This window comes from Podarcis raffonei, chromosome 13 (assembly GCF_027172205.1).
Source record: "Podarcis raffonei isolate rPodRaf1 chromosome 13, rPodRaf1.pri, whole genome shotgun sequence".
In the NCBI taxonomy this organism is placed as follows: Eukaryota; Metazoa; Chordata; class Lepidosauria; order Squamata; family Lacertidae; genus Podarcis; species Podarcis raffonei.
Genome location: NC_070614.1, coordinates 22841889 through 22865428, shown reverse-complemented (window position 1 = coordinate 22865428; position 23540 = coordinate 22841889). Strand labels below are relative to the sequence as shown.

Genomic DNA, 23540 nt, shown 5'->3' with positions numbered 1-23540 from the left:
AAGAGCCTTCATCTCTCATCTTATAGGCAATTCCCTTTGATTCACACGCACAAGCCAGTGAAGGGATAGCATAACTCATCTTTGATCTTCCAATAGCACTATAAAGAACGCTTAGCCATTCTTCTCAGCTTCCACAAGTGAGTCAACTGGGAATTGCTATTAGGCAATATGCAAGGGTGTTTCATAGCTGAGGTTTACACTGCCTCTGATCACCTTTCATGTTGTTTCTGCAAATGTCTGATTGATGTTGAAGCGGGAGAGAAAGTATTAGGAAGGTATTGGAGATGCAGACGAGAACTCTGACCAATGTAGATGTTGCTAGGCTTTAAGTCTTGTGTGAAAAGGCTATGAATGTGAACTGGTACACATCCCAGATGTGGGACAGTTGTGATCTCAGCCATTATATATGACAGATACACCAGGAGTGAGTGCTCTAGACCAGAAGGATTGCAGTCTGCAAGTTCTCCACCTCTGTCTCCTGTGACAGTTGAATTTGCAGCTGCAAACTTCCGAAAGTTGGAGCTTTGATTTTTATGTTGGGCTGGTTCTTGGTTGCTTTTATTATTTTTTTCAGTTTTACAGCTGCCTTGATTCTGTTTGATGTGGGCTTTTCTTATAAAGTTTTTTTTGCGTGTATTTTTGTTTCTAAGCTCTTTTATTCACAGATAGGCACTTTGGGCACCTTCATTTGAAGGAGAAAAGTAGGGTATAAAATACTGCTTTAAAACAAGTACAAAGCAGACTGATCACCACCAGCAGATAAATGTACACATGACGGATTGCCATTTGCAAAACTGCAGTGGCCTGGCTGGTGGGAAAATGCAATCCACTGATGTATAAACACCAATGCGGTAATAACTGAGTTTCACTCAAGATGTATATGAGTCTTACCCCGCTGTGATCATTAAATAAATTTTAAATTGCTGGAGTCACATCATAGTTAAAATATATTACCCATCAAAACCCTAAAGTTTAGCATGGGTTATAATGCACTTTATTTTCCTTTCCTTTTTGTTTAAGATCAAAGAGATTCTACATAAGACATGATTAGGGCTGGCTTGTTGGGCTATTTAAATCTTGTATTTTGTAGGCTTTTATTGCCGTGTTTCATGTGTTCTATTTTGGGAGTTTATGTTTGTTTCGAATCTATGTTGCAACCTGCCCAGAGCCTCCAAGCCAGGGTGCGATAAAATTCCCCAAATCCTCGTCTATATCCTGTTGCGACCTTAAGGTGAGTCTAAAATGATGAAGACCTCTGGAGAGGCTTTCTTGGTGGCTGCTTCATTAGCATAAAATTCCTACCATCAGCAACATAGGACCATCAAGGTATTCCAGGCAGCACGCAAGATTTAGGCTGCAATCCCATTCACATTTATCTGTGAGTAAGCCCCACTTAACTCAACGGGACTTACTCTTCAAGATTGCATCGCTAAACTATTACCCAGATAAGAGTAATATTTTGAAAACTAACAAACCGCCCAACAATTTTAGTCAATTAAAAATGTGACCCAATTAATCAGGGTAGTAGCTTTTAAAAAAGAAATATAAGTATGTATAAAAAGTGCAGATGGCAAGCATCATCAGAAGGCAGGTATCCAGATTTTTCTATTCACACTAGAATGTTTCCCTTTCAAAGCTGAATCTTGATTTGAAATATGAACACGCCTTCTAAAAAAGATGGGGAATCCATGGCCCTCCAGATCTTATTGGACTACAACTCCCATCATCCCTGACCATAGACCATGCTGGTGGTTCCTGATGGAAACTGGAGTCCAGCAATATCTGAAGGGCCACAGGCTTCCCAGCCCCTGCTCAAAAAACAAAAGATTGTTTACTCCTCGCAAAATTACAATTCCCAATATCCCTTACCAAACTACTGTGCCCAGAATTATTTGAGGAAAATAATGCTATTCAAATGTGCTGTGTTAAAGGTTTAGCATATACAAGCGCTGTATTTTGGAGGTTTCGGCCGTTCCCCCCCACAGGACGCCAAACTTGGGGGCAGGGAGCAAACAACAACACCAACACCTATGTTTATAAGGTACCTACTAAGAAAATTCATTTTAAAAAGCATCAGTACCAGAAGGAATTTTTGTGAAAATAAGAAATATTTGAGGGGGGCACCAAATATTGTCCTTGCTCAGGGGGCCATATTACCAAAGTCTGCCCCCATGTGTAACACAGTCTGTGTGCCTGTTTAGTCTGCTGTTTGAGTTCTAACTGCTGGCAAGCGACTTCAAAAGCCTGCAGGTCTCGGAACTTGGGGTTCTTTGTTCTTAAACTGGATTTGGACATCTATTCAAATGCCTTCACGCAGAGATGTGATGGCTGTCCTCTGTAAAGCAGACTTTCTGACCATTCTCCAACAAAGGGAAGCCAAGTTTCTCCAGGTCTCTGACACACTCCATAAGAGATTCCAGGGACATATCCACACCATTCATTTGAAGCACCTGGCTTCCACCAGAGAATCCTGGGAACTGTAGTTTGTTAAGGGTGCCGGGAATTGTAGCACAGCTCCCATAATTCTTTAGTGGAAGCTGTGCACTTTAAATGTATGGGTGTGGATGTCACCTAGGTTCAACATTCCCTGCCTGAAATCTTACCAAGCAGGTGCTGGTCAGTATAGACAATATTGAGTTAGATGGACCAATGTTCTAGGGTGTTTCTTATGTTCCTAAAACACTAGAAAGGTAAAAACACAAGTATTATTTAATTGTCTTGCATAGTAATTGGTTGCACTTTAACAGTGTGATTACTTGCTCTGAGCATTCAGGATGAAGAGACGATAAAAATCTAAAAAGCACATTCATCCTAAATGTAGCTAAACCTCATGTGCAGGCCACAAAATGCTCAGTTCAATTTGAGCTCCACAGCAGAGATTAAAGTGTAGTCTTGATGGTATCTTTAATTGGATTAAATTATTTTGTGGTGAAGTGTACATGCTTTGGATTCACGGCTTCCACTTGAAGATTTACACATTTTGAAAGTCCAAAGGGAGAGGAAGGGACGTCATTTGCCTCCTTTCATATTACAAGACAATGGGTGCCCATAACTTTTGCACAACCACATAGCACTCTAATCCAGCAATGTTCTCAGAACAGAAGCACTGCCTTTCTCCAGAGGGACCCACATGCACCCAAACAAGCAAATAACATTTATGACACTTATTAATACATTTGTGCATTTCTTAAAGAACGAAATGCGTGGCAGCAAAAAAACCAACAACTCATTTTCAAATGGCCACTTTATGTTGCCAGAAGTGTGAAGTAGCAGAAATTGAGATGTCTAATTAAGGCATATGGATAGCACAGACTGGAACGGGATTAACAATTATCCTTCTCCCCAATGATCTCTGGAGACTGTTGTTTTGCAATGGAGGCTAGGGGTCATGTAACACAGAATTTTAATCATCTTCACCAAACTACAATTCCCAGAATTCTTGTGTGGAAGTCATGATAATTGAATTGGTATAGAAGCACAAAATTTGTTGCATCTGATAGACAGGGATGGTGATGGTATGGGTTTAAACTAGAATTAAAGATCAACAAATGTCATGAATCATTTTGCATCTTTGGTTGTTTATGCTTTTATTAAGTGCAAAAAAAGAGAGTGCAGGTGAGGTTTCTCAGCATCTTAAAAGGGTTCTTGAACTGTAATAACAATTTTAAATGATTATTGTGGCTCAGCTCTATTAAATTTTAAAATGAGTTGCTCAGGGTACACCTGAAGGACACAAGTGTTTAACCTCTGAAATATAAAGTGAGGTTCATACAGGAACACATATTTGCAAAGAAAGACTATTTGTTCTAAATAGCCACATAGCTAATGTGACTAACAGGTTTTATGTTTTGGTTTTGGTTATTTGGATCATTGTGTTTTACAAGCATAGTCCATTGTAAAAGTTTATGGCTTGAATCTACACATTTTCTGTCACATTTGTACTCCACTTTCTTGGTATTCTTCTTTTTTTCTCGTTAAATAGGTACATGCTTGAGTATAACAGGGCAAGCCAGTGATACGGAACCTGTGGCCCTCTAGATGTTAATGGACTTCTACTTCCATCATCCGTGATCCTTGGCTGTGCTGCCTGGGGCTGATGGGAGATGTAGTCCAACAACATCTGAGGGGCCAACGGTTGGACACTTATGTCCTAAGCCATACATGAACTACAGCTCCCAGCATCCCTAACCATTCGTCATCTGGCTGGGGCTACTGGGAGTTGAAGTTGACCATATCTGGAGAGCATCAGCCCAGGAAAGGCTGTACTAGGTTTGCAAATACCATTTATAGTCTAACAGAGCCAAAGTATATTTAATGGTAAACATGTGATTTACTTATGTGTCTGTTACTAAAAAAGTAAATAGCAACTAGGGGTGACCGGATCAGGCTGAGGATGGAGGGAATTTCACTTTTCCCTCACCACAGTTCTGACACACCGAAACCATCAAAGTTGCTATTTCCATTGGGAGAGAAGCTTCCATTGGTACCAATAGGTTCAATGCAAATAACAGCTGTGTGTGTGTGTTTCATTGGAAACACAGTATGGAAGGAAAGGGTTAACACCCTTCTTGTACACCATGGTTCTGATCCCAGATCCCACCCCTTGCAGCTGCTGCTTCCTGTTGGTCCTCAGCTATGTCTGTCTACCCAGGTGTAACTTCCTCCCTCTCTCCCCTCCATCTTCCTTTCTGATATTTTATCCTTGATGTCATATCATAGGAAAACAGGAAGCTGCCTTAGACCAAGACAGACTGTTGGCCCATCTAGGTCAGTACTCAGTATGGTCTTTTCTCACTGACAATGATTTCAGACATGGTTCTCTCCCAGCCCCAGCCCAGAGATGCCAAGGATTGAACATGGGATCTACTGCATGCGAATCAGATAGTCTACCGCTGAGCTACGGGCCTTCCCCACAACCTCAGGCTCAAATTAAACATGTTTACAGCTAAAATATTCACCTGTGTAAGCATTTCACGCCACTCCCATCTCCTTAGCATGCGTCTCTCACTTGCGCTAGTCCATATGCATTCAGTGTTGGCATGCCAGACATTCGTGGCCTGGGTGGACGTGCATCTGGTGTGCTTGCTGACACTGTGCACATGGCAGGCATGAAAGCACATTTAAACAAGGAGTGGCATGAAACACATTCATATGTAAGTGGTTTAGGCATGGTCCTTAACGAATCGCAATGATCCAGACTTAGGGTGCTTCCAGATTAAGGCTTAATATCATAAATGGGTTATTGAGATGGTGCAAATAGGTACCTGGCCATAGGTGTTTTGTTTTGTTTTAACTTGGTGGATTTCCCCCAGATGAGATAAATCTGAATTAAATTGGGGGCAGGGATATGGACCGGCATTTTGATGACAATGACATTATGTGGACACTGGGGTGGGGTGGGAAGCTTGCATGCGTTAGGAGCACCAACCCTACAAGAAACACTCATTGGGAAGGACCCTGCACTAATTGCATTCATTTCCACTAAAATCAATGGGAGCAATTTGTCTTTACAAATCCCATGGATTTTGATGGAAACCAAATACAATCAACTTAGCCTGGGTCCAACCCAATATGAAGTTCTCATCTTTCTTCCCAAGCCTTCCACTTCTCTTTATTTTTCTACTGACAGAATGTCACTATCTACCTCTTCCTTTATATTAATGCAAGAACAGGGCCTTTTATAGGCACCTCCTTAATGCCCATCTTGGTTACTACAGTTTCCTTCTTCCTGGCTGCTTCTTGCAATTCTTCAGTTTTTGCCTCAGCCTAGAATTCTCCTGGCCCAACAATTCACCCCTCTCTCTGTCTATAACAGAGATGGGGAAGCTCTGGCCTACCAGGTGTTGTTGGACTACAGTTCCCATCAGCTGGGCCATTGTCCATGCTATCTGGGGCTAGTGGGAGATGATGGTCCAACAACGTCTGAAGGGTCACTGGTTTCTCTTCCTTCACCTGCATGATGGCCTCTTCAAATCCCTGCTATGGGCTCCCCCCCCTCTCTTGCCTTTAGCACAAATCCATATCCTTACCTCTAAAGGTGTTTATGGCCTGCCCTGTCTTTCTAACCTTATTCCCAATATATCCCTGCTCATGACCTCCATTACTCCAGATCTACCACCCTCAGCTGTCATGTGCTCTCTTTAGTAGCTCTGCCCATTCACTATTCCTGCCCTTCAGTCCCAGAATTTTCTCCCGGAACACTTATATCAGGGCTTGGGAACTGTGGACCTCAAGTATTTGCTCAACTACAACTCCCATCATCCCTGAACAGTGGCCATGCTGGCTGGGGCTGACGGCAGTTAGAGTCCAATGACCTCTGGAGCACTCTCTGTCCCTGAGTAGAATGGTGACACCTCTCTCCTTCTTTCACATTACCCCTCAAAGTCAATCTCTTAAGCAAAACCTTTACTTAAGCTTCCTTCCTCTCCCATCTTCATACCCAACAACAACAGAATTTAAGTTCTTTTAACTTATTTTGCTCCCATTCATCATTATTTGTTACCTAACCTCTCTGATACCTCACCACTTCTCAATACCTCAAACTTCTATGGGACTAATATATATTATTAAACAAAACAGGCTTTGTTTTATTTTTTCAGTCAGGGCTAGAATCAAACAGATCAGTGCGACTGTCTGAAAGCTTTAATGGCAGGTTAAATTTTGCACTCTCAATTAATTAGTAGGGATGACAATAAGTAAATAGTGGTAGGTTTTGCTCATTAAGTTGTTACAGTAGCATATTTAAAAGAGAAAGTGTCCCATCATCAGGATCCTTTAAGACTGCACCTGTGGTTTTGCAACTTTCATGTATATTTCATCAATTAATTAAGTACATGAAAGTCTTGTTCTAGTAGTCTGTTAAAACAAACCTCAGTCTAAATCTGTTCACAACGCTAATTGAAAAAATGTGCTTGAATTTTGAAACTGAGCCACAGTCTCTAACTGAAAGATAAATTGTCCGTAGACACTTGCAGAAGCACATCTAACATGCACCTACCATATCATTTGACAATGGTGACCAAGGGTGCTTCCGGACGACTTGTTTACTAAGCACTCATTGAGAGGTTTGATGATGTTGCATCAAAGCAAGCATTATCCTACACTTTCTAGTGCATTTCCCTGTCACTTTCCTAACTACAAACGTTCTGATCTTTTGAGGAAGTGCATTTGCAAGACTAACCCAATTAACTATAATTGTGCAACATGAAATTGCTGGCATATGATTTCATTCCACCCAAAATTAGTGACTAGCCAGAGAAAACATGGCAACCATAAAAAAAAAACCAAATCAGGGTTTGGGTACTGATGGGAATAGAATCTGTGCCCTGTGTTAGAGAAAGGTTGATGCCATTTGGATTTTGTAGCTCTGGCACCAAAGCACTGCCGGATTTACGTATAAGCTAAACAAGCTATAGCTTAGGGCCCCACTCTCTTGGGCCCCCCCAAAAAATTTAAAGGGAAAAACCTGGATGTACATTTCCAAAATATAAGATAATAAACAAAAAAATAAAACCTATATACAGCAACAGTGTCTTGTGTTGTGTATGGATCTATTAGGTCCATAAATTACCGTATAGCATATATTCAACACAAAAAACTGTGACAATTTGTTGTTGACAAAGGACAGCTGGACATATAAAGAAAGGGCCTCATTACCTTCAGTAGCTTAGGGCCTCATCAAACCTAAACCTGGCCCTGCACCAAAGTGTCTTAGACCAGTCTTGGGAACTAGATTAGGTTTCTAGTAGAGAAAGTAGAGCTATGTAGAGTCTGTTCTTATGATCATCCAACACAGATCATTAGATTGCTCAACCATTTTTAATTGGGGAAATATGGGTTGAGTGATAATGCTTTTATGTCCTTCCCACACACTCCTATTCTGGCCGCGTGGCAAACTATATATGTGATTGCTTCAGCATATACCTAGTTCCTTTCCGCTCATTGGATGGCCACATTTAATTCTGCCCGGCAAAGAAACACCAAGTCCCTTCACCATGTGCCCACAGGAGGGGTAGTTATGGTCTTCCATTAACTTCCCCATGTCTCACCACAACCAGCATCACCATAATAATAATGGATTGGATCTAGAAAAAGCTTCTTGATGTTGAAATCAAGGTAGGCACTGCCTTCACTTAGGTCACTTCCAGATGACCTGCTTACTAAACATTCATCCATGTTCATTTGCAGAGTGGTTAGACAACATCAGCTATTTATTGACAAGTCTGTGGAGAGGACAGATGATGTTATGTCAAGGCAAGTGTTATCTCACGCTTTCTGATGCATTTTCCTGTCCCTTTCTTGATCTCAAAAAGTCCAATCTTTTGTGGAAGCGGGTTTGTCGTGCAATATTCTGCAATCACCTGCAATGGCATAACCTGAATTTGTTGAATCCCACCCAAAATTAGCAGCAACCCGGAAGAGTCCTTAGCTCCCATTGGGTTCAGTGGGAATGTAATCTGGTTTCAAACTGTAATATCTTCAACGGAAGCAAAGCCTGTGTGTGCTCAGCTGTGTTTTGCTTTTTTTTTTGTGAGCCGTGGCATTGTGGGAGGAAAAGGTATATTAGGGGAGGGGGGATAAAAATGGCTAAACTTAATGAAAGTATCCCGTTTGCAGAAGTGGCTCAACGAGTGAGGCACAGCCACAATGCTAGCTTCCCAGCAGTTACGTCAGTGTGCTGCAAATGCACAAGCTTTTGTAAAGTTATTTTGTAAAGTTAGGTTATTGTATTTTAGTGTTTTGTTGGAAGCTGCCCAGAGTGGCTGGGGGGACCCAGCCAGATGGGTGGGGTATAAATAATAAATTAATTATTATTATTATTATTATTATTATTATTATTATTATTATGTGCCAATCACCCCACAATCTAGAATCATAGAATTGTAGAGTTGGAAGCGACCCCAAGGCTCATCAAGTCCAGCCCCCTCCAATGCAGGAATCTCTCCCAGCAAGCAACACTGCCCCACCTCCTGGGAAGCTAGCATAGTGGTCCCGCGCCATCCAGCTTCTACTTGTTTACTCTTGCCTCTACCTCCATGTTTCTCCTGCTGTTGTCACCCTGCACCAGACTGTAAGCTTTTCGGGGGCAGGAACCATATCCTGCTACTTTTTCTACAACAGCTACTATGTTTTACCTCCACTGTTAAAGGCAGCATGCCTCCAAATGTCAGTTTCTGGGAATCGCAGGTGTTGCGCTCATGTCCTACTTGTGGGCTTTCCACAGGCATCTGACTGATCACTGTGAGAACAGGATGATGGACTAGACAGGCTATTGGCCTGGTTCAGCAGGCTCACCTTATGTTCTCATGTTGCTTAAAACACTACCTGCACTGATGGTTTGTATGGGCATCCAAGGAACCAGTTACATTATCACCGTAGCACGTTGAGGATACGCCCTGAAAGGACCTGTGCAGAACTCAACATACGACTCTGCACACTGAGTCTTTCACTCAACCAGCATACTAAAGTGGTACCTCGGGTTAAGAACTTAATTCGTTCTGGAGGTCCGTTCTTAACCTGAAACTGTTCTTAACCTGAGGTACCACTTTAGCTAATGGGGCTTCCCGCTGCCGCCACGCCGCTGCCGCACAATTTCTGTTCTCATCCTGAGGTAAAGTTCTTAACCCAAGGAACTACAGTGGTACCTCGGGTTACATACGCTTCAGGTTACATACACTTCAGGTTACAGACTCCGCTAACTCAAAAATATTACCTCAGGTTAAGAACTTTGCTTCAGGATGAGAACTGAAATCGTGCAGCGGCGCAGCGGCAGCGGGAGGCCCCATTAGCTAAAGTGGTGCTTCAGGTTAAAGAACAGTTTCACGATAAGAACAGACCTCCAGAACAAATTAAGTTCTTAACCCGAGGTACCACTGTACTTCTCGGTTAGCAGAATCTGTAACTTGAAGCGTCTGTAACCTGAAGCGTCTGTAACACGAGGTACCACTGTACTGAAATACGGTAGTGATGTGCCCTACTTTCCAGTCCTGTATTTGAAGGGTTGCCCAGCTGAAACTAAATTCCCCTAAGAAGGGAGAGTAGCTGCCTCGATGGTTGCTTATCATTGGTTAGTACCAACCAGGGCAGCAGACTGAGCAGGCAGGCACACAGGTCACCAGGCTACAGTCTCCTCATTATGATGAGAAATATAAATATTGCTAAACGTGTGGAAATATATTGTGGAAATCTGTACTGTCCACTTTTAGGATGATTTGTAGCTTGTTTTCTCCTGCTCCAGAGGGTAGGACTCGAAGCAATGGCTTCAAGTTATAAGAAAGGAGATTCTGAACCCACATTCATTACAGTTGAACCCACATTCATTACATCAGTGCACAAGCAGTTTTAGGCTTAGTTCTGCGTACAGCAAAGCAGTTGCATGGTAGATCACACACTGTATGGGCCAAGCTTTCCATGTCCTGTTTTCCCAGCGTGTTTGTTTGGCTGTGAACTGGTCCTGAATGAATCCTATTGCACCCACCCACAGGCCTCTTTATCCAGCTCTCGGGTCAGGACTGTCTCCCCAGGCTCACGGCTCACTGGGCTACCTAAGTGAAGGCCTTGCTGGAATATGTCTTTTCAACTGTGATACTGCCTCTTGTTTGCCTGTATGGAGACATACGTGTGTGGGAATGTATGGGTGTTAGGTCAAAGAAATCTTTTTACTTCTGCATGGCACGAAGGTAGCCCATTGCACAAAGACCACATTTTGTTAGGACCCGAGACGGCAGCTTGGTAGATGACAAACCTACAGATATTTGGTCCCTCTGTGTTATATTGCTTCCTATAGTACTTCTTCTGGAAAATGTAGGTCTTTTCTGTTACACGGGGGGCAACATGGGTGTGCTTTTTGTCGTCAGTGCAGTGGGCAGTCTGAATAGCTGACACAGCACCTCTAAACTTGCTATAAGTATACATTTCAAGAAACACATCCATACATTTTGGAGTTGGTGTGGTCCAACAATCTAGTTCAGATGGGACTTAGGCGGCCTTTCACAAGTCACTGTTTGCTCAGCCTCTTGCAAGGGATAGAGGAATCTGGCCATTTTTGTTTCTCTCCGTTTCTAATTTTTCCATTCCAGAATTCAGGTCACCATATTTCAGCATCAATTTGAGGTGGGGTTTTAAAGTCCCCATGAAAATTTGACAGCATTTTAGTTCCCACTTCTCCTAATGAACTATTTTTGTATTCCATTTTGCAAAATAGACACATTCTTGCAAGCAATTTACCATAACATAAAGTGCATTCATGTTATTTTCAATAAGTTTGTATTAGGGGAAAGTATGCAAAAAAGCATATATTTTGTAGTGCAACACATCAACCCAAAACATTTGTACAAAATAGTGTGCATTAAGGGAAAGTATGCAAAAAAGCATATTTTTTTTGCATACTTTCCCTTAATGCACACTATTTTGTACAAATGTTTTGGGTTGATGTGTTGCACTACAAAATCCCAAGAAGCGCAAATGTCTAAGAAAAACTGTGTTTTAGATTGCATATTATTTCAGAAAGCACAAATAAGGTTGGTTCGCATTAAAAGGCAAACCAAACTGAATTTCTCCCGCATCACATTTGTGAAGACACACACACAACCCAACTGCAATAGTGGCAAACACTTCTGGCCTCCTTTACAGGTTATGTTATACAGTCTATTGGGGTTGATGTGAACAATGCACCTTGAACCCTACTGTAATTTATTAATTCTTATTAAAGCTTATTACAAATGGTAGCCTTTCCCATGCATGGAAATTTACTTCTGTGTAAGTAGGAGAAAACTAGCACGTGTTGGTTCTGTGTGTGAGAACTGGAGTAAATTAAAAAGAGAGGGAGAGGGAGAGGAGAAAAACAAAAAGGGGTAGGCCATCATCCAAGATACATCTGACAAATCTACCTCGGGAGTTATGTCTTCCCCTATCACATGGGAGCAATTCTGTGCTTGTGGCTACCAGTCAGGTATCCTGGAATTAGGTAGCCATAGCCAGTCTCACCTCCCCAGAAATAGCTGACTAGAGAATTGCAGATGCGCATTGGTCATGTTCATGAAGCACAAAACATATTTTACGGGCATTCTTTTGTAACCTAAACATTGAAACAACTCTCTGGTTACAACACAGCAGTCCTGGTTCCCTTGTTCACACAGGCGGCCCTAACACGAGTCAGAGTGATGTGAGTTCTTCAGATGATGTTCTCCATTAAGGGCAGCAGGGTGGAACATAGACAGATGTGATATTAGCTATGGGATAAAGTTCACTGGAAAAAGGTTCTCCAGTGCTAGCATCGTTGAGATAAATGAGAGCTGCGCACGAGCACAGGAGTAAGAACGAGCAAAAGTTAACTGTGCCTAATTTGGTTTGTGGGCAACGCGAAGGCATTCAATCAACAGATTGCTAGCACCACCTTGATCCAGCCATCACTGAGAACACAAGATCTATGACTGAGCTGGGCTGGCCCCTGAGACCGAACCCTCAATGGTAGGATACACCTTTGTGTTTCTCATCTCTCTCCCAATTCTCACCTGCACGTCTTCTTCTCTACAGTGGCAAGGTCCCACAAGAAAAGCATGGAGCTGCCACAAGTTACGTTGGGAATTGTGGTATCAGGAGAACTCTGTGCATACACTGCCGTGCTCAAGACAAGGCATTTGGTGCCCATGCTTGAGGAGCTTTTCACAGAGGACACAATAGGCAACCCAGGTTTGCCACTGTGTGCATACTCAACAGAGCACTGCAGCCAATCCCCACACTCCGAATGTACCTGTATGAGACATGTGTTTTCAGAAATATGTCACGTTCACATTTTTTGGTATACCCTTTAATACATATACCTAAAAATGTAGCATGTAAAGAGCCCCTGGGATTCTTGTAAGAGAAACCAGCCTTTAGTGACCAGGTGCCCTTCAGGTGTTTTGGATTACCACTCCCATCAGCACCAGCCAGCACACTTGCTGGACCTCAAGGCCAAAGTCTAGGGCCCTGAAGCCCAGCACACAAACAGCCCACATGACTACTCAGAGAACGGTAGATGAAGGCGCTAGTGGCAAACCGTTCCAGAGTCAGCACCCTTTCATCTTCTTCCTTTTAAATTATAGCCGGGGGACAGATGGCTGTGGATGTACATGGTTACCGATGCCCATTTATTGTTTTTACTTTAACATTTTATTAACCCATTGGTGCAACAAACTGGTGCTTGTTCCCAAAGAAATGTGTTTATGATCAGGGCAGCCGCAGAAAACTCCACGCAAGTTGTAGGCGACAATATATGGGTGGTGCAGGCTGGGGTAAACCATGACATTACTATCTATCTATCTATCTATCTATCTATCTATTACTTAATTCCATTTATAAGTTGCTTCCTATGAAACATCTTGAAATGATTGAACCATGCCATGGACTTAAATCAAGACTTCATTAAAACCCCAAATTCCTATCTTATTTTAAATGTTGACTCCTGATTGCAAGGAAAGAAGCCACTCTCAATAAGACTGCATTCAGTCCTTTCATTTATAATATTTTTGCAAAGTATTTAAAATGCACTTCTGGGCGGAGGGGGTGGGGAGAGGCTGCGCTCATCTTGGACTGACTTCCTAATGTCTTTGCAGATATACATTCCACTACCCCACAATATAATGAGAAAATTAATTTTGAAATGTGATCATTCTCTTTCAAGGCTATGATTTTTGTTTTGTTTCTCCAGGAGACACCCAGTTGGGTTGATCCTGTTTTTCCACATTAAAGATACTTCTTGAAATGGGATTAATTTCAAAATACGAGAGCTGCATCTTTTGATATCCAGATCAAACCAACACAAATGAGACATACCACCCAGGCCTTTTCTGGGTTTGAAGTGTGAGAAATCTAACTTTTTATAAAATGATGATTTTTTTAAAATAAAAACCAGCTTCCTATATCATTTATATATCCTTGTTTTCATCTGCATTGGTTGTATTCATATAGATACACACACATACCCCCCATATAATTTCTTTAAACTGGCATTCTTTTTTTTTAAAAAAAATCTCATTTTGAAATGTGTCAAAAATGTTATTGTATTTTATTCATTTCCTAAAGTTGTGTAGTTGCACTAAACCAGCTTTTCATCAGTCTTTCGGTCCATTATTTTAAAAAGGTATTTCTGCAACTTGATATTTTGCATGCTTACTTGGAAATATGTTCTTCCTGAGTTCAACTGGACTTTTCCCTAAGTGCGCACAGGGTCGCAAGCTAAGCTACATTGCTTTGAATGCCTCACTAAACAAAAAGTACAGCTAACTAAATTATAAACTGCCTTAAAAAATGGTTTCAAGGGTTTGCATAATTCAGAGCAGTGCTAGCAGGAGGGCTTCCTTAGTACAGAATTAAATGACAGGATATGGGCCACCAAGTTGGACGTTTATGTATGTGGCAGATCTTATTACAATGCTTCAATGAATTACGTCTCTCAGCCTTTGACTGGACTTAACCATCCAGGGGTCCTTTACCTTTACCTTTTTATGGGGTAGGTGGCAGTGGTTAGAGAACATTTCTTTACAATTTTATCCACCTGTCATTATCAGTAGAAGGTGACCCAAGTTTTAGGTCACTTTATGGCACCCTTGGTCCACCTGTGACTTTAGCATCTGCCTGGGAAGAGCTGTCTTCCAAAACAAAACACAGAAAGAGAGAGAGAAAGAAGAGACAGAGAGAAAATTTAAAAAGTTTAGTTACATACTTGTTTAGAGTGACTGGTAGGAGCAGCGATCCTCCAGCAGGTCTTTCCACATTGGCTTGTCAGGCAAATTGTGTTGCTGTCTCCAAAGCAAAATCCAGAATCCAGTGCAGTGAGGCAGTCCCGGTAGAGCACTGAGAGGGAATGTGTCAGAGGCAAGTTAGGCAGGTATATGCAAGTGCCACTCCAGGAGTGACTGGTTCAAGCACTCACAGCAGGGAAGGAGCCAGGATAGAGCCAAACCCCACCTCTCAGCCCCACCCACTACCTGCTGACTTTAACCCTTTCAGTCACGGAAAAGTGCCTTGGCAGTGGGTCTCCTTTGTAAAAGACAGGACGTACACACATAAAGAGATATGTATTACATATGTAAGATGGGAATATACACATCAACATGTTACCTGTTGCAACTTGAGTGGGCTAGAGCCCACTTTTTTTCAGAGGCACAAACAGGATAATTAGAGGCAGAAAGCTGTGGTCTCTTTCCTCTGCTTCCTCCGAAACTTCGGTTCATTAACTGCGGTGACATGTTTGGTTGCTGTTGTTTTCGTTCTGCGGTACAGAATGAGAAGTTCACACTGGAGTGCTTGGATTTGCTCCATTTTCTTTAAAACGGTGGTTAAAAAACCAGAGATACTGAGAATAATGCTGCATACCTAGAAGCCAACCGCTTTCCACAGCTCTGCTCCCAAACTTCAGATATGTATGGACTGGATCTAGATATGTATGGACTATCTAGAGCTTGCACTCTGCACGTGATTAATGGCTCTCTCTTACAGAATCAAAGAATTTTAAAGTTGGGACCCTGAGAGTCTTCTAGTCCAATCCCTTGCAATACTGGAATCTCAGCTAAAATACATGACAGATGGCCATCTAACCTCTTATTAAAAATCCCCAAGGAAGGAGAGTCCACTGCTTCTTGTGGAAGTGTGTTCCACTGTTGAACAGCTCTTACGGCCAGAAAGTTCTTCCTGATGTTTAGTCAAAATCTCTTTTCTTGTGGCTTGAATCAATTGGTTCAAGTCCTTGCCTCCAAAGCAGGGGCTGAAACACAATAGCTAACAGATTAGGACTGGATATAAAGAAACCCAGTTTTGAGCCCTGATTCCTAATAGGAGACCGTTTCAGTGTATCAGCAGCACACTGCTACTGAATTACTGTGGCTATATTTGCAGAAACAAACATCAAAGGGAGGCTCTTAACAGGAAAGTTAAGTATAAAGGGACCCCTGACCGTTAGGTCCAGTCACGGACGACTCTGGGGTTGCAGCACTCATCTCGTTTTACTGGCTGAGGGAGCTGGCGTTTGTCCGCAGACAGCTTCCAGGTCATGTGACCAGCTGTTTACCTTCCTGCCAGAGTGGTACCTATTTATCTACTTGCACTTTGACGTGCTTTCGAACTGCTAGGTTGGCAGGAGCTGGGACCAAGCAACGGGAGCTCACCCTGTCACAGGGATTCGAACCGCCGACCTTCTGATCGGCAAGCCCTACACTCTGCGGTTTAGACCACAGCGCCAGAATTTCAATTCATCAAAAAAGTTCAGTTCTAATCATTTAGGGCTGGATAAAGACAACGGTTTCCTGACTGCTCCAGCCCATTGAGAGGGGGAGCTATTAAGCGTCCCTCCTGACACCGCGTCTCAACTCACTACAAACTTGCCCTAACCAAGCCTCATGCCACTTCTGCTCCCCCCAATATGGGCTGCTACTGTTTCCTGTACCATTACAGACCTTCATTAACTCATGTTGCCAAGCTGATAGATTTATCACCTATCACTGCTCTTGCAAAGGGCTACTGTACTTATGTTGCATACATCTTGCTGTAACTGAATTGTAACTGACTCTTATTTCTTGCATTTCATTTCCCACTGATGCCCGTGCTAAAAAATTCCCCCCTCCTGTTTGCATGTACCTGCAGTTGAGGATTACACTTTGTGTTTCGTCAAAAGCTTATGCAGTAATAAATACGTTCGTCTTCCAGGCACCACAAGACTCTTTGTTGTTTTCCGCGCAACACACAAACTTAACCCAGCAACCTTTCTGGTACTGTATGTCATGCACTGATGGGAATTAGATAAATGATAAATAGTAATAATAGCAACAATACCCAATTATATATGGATTTTTGTTCTTTATTTCAGGCATTGGGGACAACAAAATAAGTCCTGGAAAGGGTGAAGCTAAAGTAGAAAGAAATAGCGACATTAATTCAGACAGTTTATATTGAAGACAGGTTGGCTGGTTACATTAAAAGGATTAGAGAGCAATCAGCATTCCGCAATGACCAAAGAGAAAAAACCCTGAAGCAAAATAAACATTTAAAAAGCCACCCAACCAACTGACCCTCTGCTGGAGGTCACAAAAAGGTTACATGGGAATCAACTCATGGTGAAGGAATGTTTTCCCCCTTCTCCTCTCAACCCAGGGTTTTGCTCATTCATGTGCATTAAATGGCATTGTCGGCTGTGCTGAGCAAGAAATGGATGCTACTTTATTGGATTACAATGGAGAATGCTGGGAGTGTAAGCTTTTAGGTTACACAGAGTTCATCTTCGGGTGTAGGCATTCGTTTTTATTTATTTTTTAAGGATAGTATTGCACGCCTGGCTGGAAGTTAGCCCAATAAATCATTTTGCTACTCCTGGGTTGGATCCAGATGGGAGTTAGTTTGACTAATCTTTTCACATAGATTTAAAAGGGCCCCGAGTGTAGCTAATTTGGTCTGGATTAGGGATCAAACGATCTATCAGCATTGGTTCTGTTTCTCATTTTTCAATCTTAAATTTCGTTTACAGCAATTTGCAATTAAAAAAAAAATCACCAGCATGTTAGTGTGATTTTCTCCTAATAAAACGTATTTTTGTACACAGCTGTGACTGATGTACAACTTAATCTAAGGCATTTTTTATGCTATTCTCACTAATAAACGCATCATTTTATGCACACTTTCTCATAATATAATTTAATATAATATAATTTTTGTAAACATTTTTGTTGGTTGCATAATTGCAAATTTCAAAGCCTGGCTGTGTTTCAGTTCTCAGAAAGTGTTTTAGAAAGTGTACTAGAAAGTGTGCATTTGACAGATTTGCCTATAAAAGCAAACTGAATGAAATTCTTCCCCCATCCCTAGTCTGGATTTTTTTTGGTTGTTTCTAATGTACGCCTGAGGTTTATCATAACTGATGGGGTGGTTTTATTTTATTATCATTTGCCGATATTATATTATTTCATAATGTTATATGTGAAATTCATTTTTTAATTGTGTCACATATTATTAGTTATATTCTGGATTTTAGTTGTATTTTGAATTTGAATATTGCTCAAGTTGTTTGAGGATGACCATGTTACTTTGCTGCATATTTTGCCCTAAGAACAGTAAAGTGGAAAGGTGGCACGCAAATTAAAAATGAAATATAATGTGAGCATCAAGGAGGTGTGAGTGAAGAGAACATTTTTGAGGTCAAGCATTTGCTTCACTCCTTTGTTCTGCCAATGTCACGCTGTAATCTGAATTTTGCAATTTAATCTGTGGGGGAATCTGGTGGTAGGTGGTCTGGTTTTGCTCTGATGGCCTTCCTGTCCCTTCAGTTGCATATTTATGCCCTTGTTTATTCCAATTCATACCCAGTCTCCTAAAATTTGGGACAGATTACTATTTTGAAATGACATGTCAATATATTTTATACCAGGGAAATCTTTGGAGTGGCAGGCACTGCTGAATGTATAAGTTTCACCACCTTGACTTTTGGCCATGCTGATTTGTATCACAGTACCCCAACCACGTTATAGACCAATAAACTTAGATTTAAACACACACAAACACAAACACACAACCCAGCAGAATATACACCGAGGCTGCAATCCTATGTACACTTACATGGAAGTAAGTCTCGCAGAACCAAGCAGGATTTCCTCCTGAATAAGCATGCAAAGGATAGGGCTGCAAATTTCAGACCCTCGCCCAAAGCTTACATTATCCCATATTATATATTTAATTTAAATGATGGGTGTTTTTCATCAGCGAGTTGAAAAATCATTCTAATTACCACCTGTGAAGCTTTGATGCTGCCACTGCCGCGCCACCTGGGTCACGTGATCTCTGTTTGCAAGGTGCTTCCTGTAGCAAATAAATGATAGCCACAAACCCCTTTGTCTGGAATATATAGGGACATGTGGTTAACAGTGGAAACTGGAAGACCAGTCGCGCACTTAATGCTGACAGGTGACATAAAAAGTGAATGGTGGTTCAGATATTAATGTACAGTGGCACCTCTGGTTACGTACTTAATTTGTTCCGGAGGTCCATTCTTAACCTGAAACTGTTCTTAACCTGAGGTACCACTTTAGCTAATGGGGCCTCCTGTTGCCACTGCCACACGATTTCTGTTCTCATCCTGAGGTAAAGTTCTTAATCTGAGGTACTACTTCCGGGTTAGTGGAGTCTATAACCTGAAGCGTCTGTAACCTGAAGTGTCTGTAACCCGAGGTACCACTGTAAATCTCTCTTCCTACATGAACTTCAGTTTTTGTTTTTTCAAAATATCTCTACACCTTCAGCACTGTATTCACCCTTGCACACAAATAGCTGAAGTGAAGAAAAAGTGCCTTTAGTCAGGGATGTGGATTCCACATACACATGCTGCACCAAGAAAACAGAATTCTAACAGAATCCTATAGACAAATTAACTACATTTGCATTCACATCCGCTGTGTGCTTGTTATTCTGCTTCAGTTTAATATGGCTAAAGAGTTATGCAACTTGTGGTCAGCCCTTTCCCACTTCAAAGGCGTTGCCCCCATGATTACGTTCACTAGAAACTTTTTTCACAATGGAAGCTGAAAATATTGGATTTGACCTAATTCCAAATGTGTCTCCCTTGTGTAGCAAGATTGCCTGAATGTGAACAGTGCTCTTTTGGCCTTTTGCGTAACTTGTGAAACTGCTCTTAGTTGCATTGGCAAGAGCGCCACCTGGTGACAACCAACACCCCTTGCTGCAAAGACGGTGAGGTTGAGGAGATTTCAGGTTGGCTTTGCGCGTTCTCCATGCTGAAATCTCTGGGCTTTGGCATCCATACAAGAAAGAACACTTTTGGTTTCTTGAAACACATTCTAAAGCAGTCTGCCTCTTAAAAGTAGCCAGAGGGAACATCACACATACCAAAACTATGGACATTTGATGCACACCCAAAGGTCTTCTCGGAGTACAACCGGTTTTTCCTTTAATTGGGGAAGTTGGACTGTCAGCACAAGAGCTACACGCACACATCCAACTGGTCTTTGGTTGCCTGAAGGGCCCAACTTTCAATGGATTAAACAGGAACAGAGAAAGTTGCCTTATATTAAGTCAGACCATTGGACGAACCAGCTCAGCACTGTCTACACCAGGGATAGTGAAGAAGAAGAAGAAGAAGAAGAAGAAGAAGAAGAAGAAGAAGAAGAAGAGGAGGAGGAGTAGTTTGGATTTGATATCCCGGTTTATCACTACCCAAAGGAGTCTCAAAGCGGCTAACATTCTCCTTTCCCTTCCTCCCCCCACAACAAACACTCTGTGAGGTGAGTGGGGCTGAGAGACTTCAAAGAAGTGTGACTAGCCTAAGGTCACCCAGCAGCTGCATGTGGAAGAGTGGGGAAGCGAACCTGGTTCCCCAGATTACGAGTCTACCGCTCTTAACCACTACACCACACTGGCTCTCTAGTGAACCTGCATCCTCCAGATGTTGTTGGAATCCAGCTCCCCTCAGCTCCAGCCAGTATGTCCAGTGGCCAAGGATGATGAGAACTGTAGTCCAGCAATTTCTGGAGGGCCATGGATTCTCCACCCCAGGTCTGCACTGACTGGAAGCAGTATTCTGATGTTTTTCAGGCAGGACAACTCTTCCCTGCACACAACAGGGAGTGAAACTGGGACCCTCTGCATGCAAAGCCATGTAATCTGCTGCCAAGCTGTGCCCCTGTTCCACTGAGCCCGCTCTGCTGAGATTAAGCTTGCTGAAGGTGTTGCAACGATAGTCCCCAGACTCCTTCAGAAAAGCGAATTCCATCAGTATTCCACCAGCCAAATATCCAGCTTTCCACAATCTACCCTCTAGAGAGCATGATGCAAAACCAGCTTCTCTCCCATCTTCAAAGATGCAGTGTTGAGCAGAGATTGTTCTCAACCGCTCGCCAGATCCAAAGCGTTGGGACTCAGACATCAGAAACTCTAACTTAAAAGTCATGCCTCGGTTAGGAATCATAGAATTGTAGAGTTGGAAGTGACTGAGGTCCTGTCTGGGTGGCCTTGGGTAAGTCACTCACTCCAGGATTCAGCTGACCATCAACGAAATGGGACTAATAGTGACCCATTCCAGAGGGTGATTATGAAGATCAGGTTGAAAATAGAAATACAAGGACTGCTCAACAGTATTCTGCTGAAATTCCAGATTCCTGGTGCCCCCTGAAGTGGAATTTAAACAGATATGAATGAGCTGCATGGATTCCTTAATAAACCTCTGCATAGAAGCACCCTAGCTGGATACAAGATTGCACCCAAACCCCACCATGGCTAGGTTTGTCTTTCGCATTGGAGAACCACCCACAAAGAGTGCATTCTGTCCTTTCAGGCTGCAGCATTCCAGTGCTTATAAGTGCACACAAGAAAATATTATTATTTATATGTATTGCATTTTTACCACACCCTTTGTCCAAATACTTCAAAGTTGCATACATGGTTCTTACACATACAGACAAAATTTTATCCTTACAATCATCTTATGCTGTGGGTTTGTGTTCTAAATGGTCAGACAGTAACTCATCTGGGTCTCCCTGGGTCTTGAAGCAAAACTGCACCACACTGAGATGGAGGTCATGTTCATACCATACATGGAAGCACTTTATGACATCCCCCAAAGGATCATGGGGCAGTTCCCAGGATTCACTACAACTGTTGAAGTGGTATAAGAGTGTTTTGAAGATATGGTGTGGATATAACCTGATGAACTCTTTAGGCTGCAGATTTACATTCTTTAAGCCGAGTACAGCCAGAGATTTTAAGAACTGCTGCTGAAAAAACAGCTGCACTTGATGGGAGTCTGTGGCTGTGTGCACAGGCTGTGTACGCATTACAAGCTGTTCTTTTCTCAGTTTGGTTCAAAGCCCATTTGAGGAAAAACACATCAAAATACAGTAATTCATAATAAGTGACAGGACATATATGGACTGAGGTTTACAACATGAGTACAGTGGTACCTCAGGTTACAGACACTTCAGGTTACAGACGCTTCAGTTTACAGACTCCACTAACCCAGAAATAGTACCTCGGGTTAAGAACTTTGCTTCAGGATGAGAATAGAAATTGTGCTCCGGCGGTGCGGTGGCAGTGGGAGGCCCCATTAGCTAAAGTGGTACCTCAGGTTAAGAACAGTTTCAGGTTAAGAACGGACCTCCGGAACGAATTAAGTTCTTAACCCGAGGTACCACTGTACAACACTTCCCAAACCAGACATGGGAGAACACTGGATGCAGAGTAAACAGGAGTGTGTACCCAGTGTCTCTCTCTCTTGATTTGCACAGTGAATGTGAGGATACTCTCCATTTGATTGAGGGCCATTAGTGCTTCCACAGATGGCGGCTGTTATGTTAATGGACTGCCTTGTTGTTGCAAATATATACGGCTCTTGCTTTCATTTGAGGTTTGGATTACATATGTGCAGTTGAAACAAAATATTGCACCCATTCAAAACCAGTCAAAACTTCAGAATTCAGAGCTAGAATTATGAACTTGTGCACCATTTTTTTACTTTTGGAATTAAACTTCCCCTGCCCGCCCAATTAATTTCAATGCCATTATTATCCACGACACATCTATTATGCTTATCCATGGTCTTGATTCAATAAAAGTCACTTGAAAACTTCTACACTTCCTAAATCCAATGGACCAGTCACCAGCTGCTGGGGTTGCCATATTTCAAACATTGAAAATTGTTGAGGTTTTTGTTGGCCAAAGTTGTTTAGTTCTTTTTTTTTAGTTCTGCCCAATTTTGTTGAGCTTCTTCGGAAAAAAAATCACAAAAAATGCCGTTCTGGAGCTATTTTTAAGGGAAATCAGCAAAAACTGCACTGCCAACATGAGTGGGCTACCATACGCCTGGATTTTCCCAGACATTTCCTAAAACTGATTTTTGCCCGGACACTGCTGCCGACTGCTGTATTCCAGATCTGTCCAGGAATTCCCCGACGTATAGCAACCCTGTATTAGCCCCAGCCAGCATGTCCAATGGCCAGGGATATAGCAAGTATACAGGATCAATCCCTGAGAGTATGATCAATATTAAATAGCTACAGATTGAAAAATAGGTTCCACAGGAAGCATCGTTCAGAGGTGGTGGGAAGCGAGGATGACGCTTTATCCCATAAATCTACAGATCCCATCCCAAATATTATTTTTTCACCCTGAGGCCCTACTGTGAAACTCATGGAACTTTTTTTAACAGGAGCATGTGCCTGCAGTACCCCCCCCCTTTCCCAAGGCCATGGTTCCCTGGGGACAGGTAGGGGCTTGCCCCCAGCTCAGGATCATCTCCCGGAAGAGAACGGGTATCGTATCTTTGCTCACAGGCCTAGCTAGTGCCGAGACCACACAGGTGGAGTAAATAAAGTTAATGCCGTAGAATTACCGTTGGGGCATTTCCTCGCTGAGGAGCGTCTGAAGCACCGAGCTGTGCCTTGAAATTACTGCTAATTATAGAGGCCATTTGCATAAATTACAAGGAGAGAGGCAGTTGCCGCCAATCCTTTCCATGCACTTAGGAAGAGAGTTCCGCTTGTTGGATGGCGACAAAGAGGGAAAGGGCG

At 42.3% G+C, this 23540-nt stretch overlaps 1 protein-coding gene across 3 annotated transcripts in view; it reads right to left on the bottom strand.

Annotated features, from left to right (window-relative positions):
- Positions 1-23540, bottom strand: part of SP6 (Sp6 transcription factor) — a 91509-nt gene that overhangs the window by 15487 nt on the left and 52482 nt on the right. Inside the window, exons 3-4 of one of the 3 annotated variants that reach the window (XM_053363237.1) lie at positions 15103-15253; positions 14705-14835 (exon numbers count right to left, since the gene is read on the bottom strand). The gene's annotated coding sequence lies outside the window, so the exon portion shown is untranslated. Of the gene's footprint in view, positions 1-14704; positions 14888-15102; positions 15342-23540 lie in introns of those variants that run through there. The other 2 variants (XM_053363239.1, XM_053363238.1) reach the window with 2 other exon arrangements.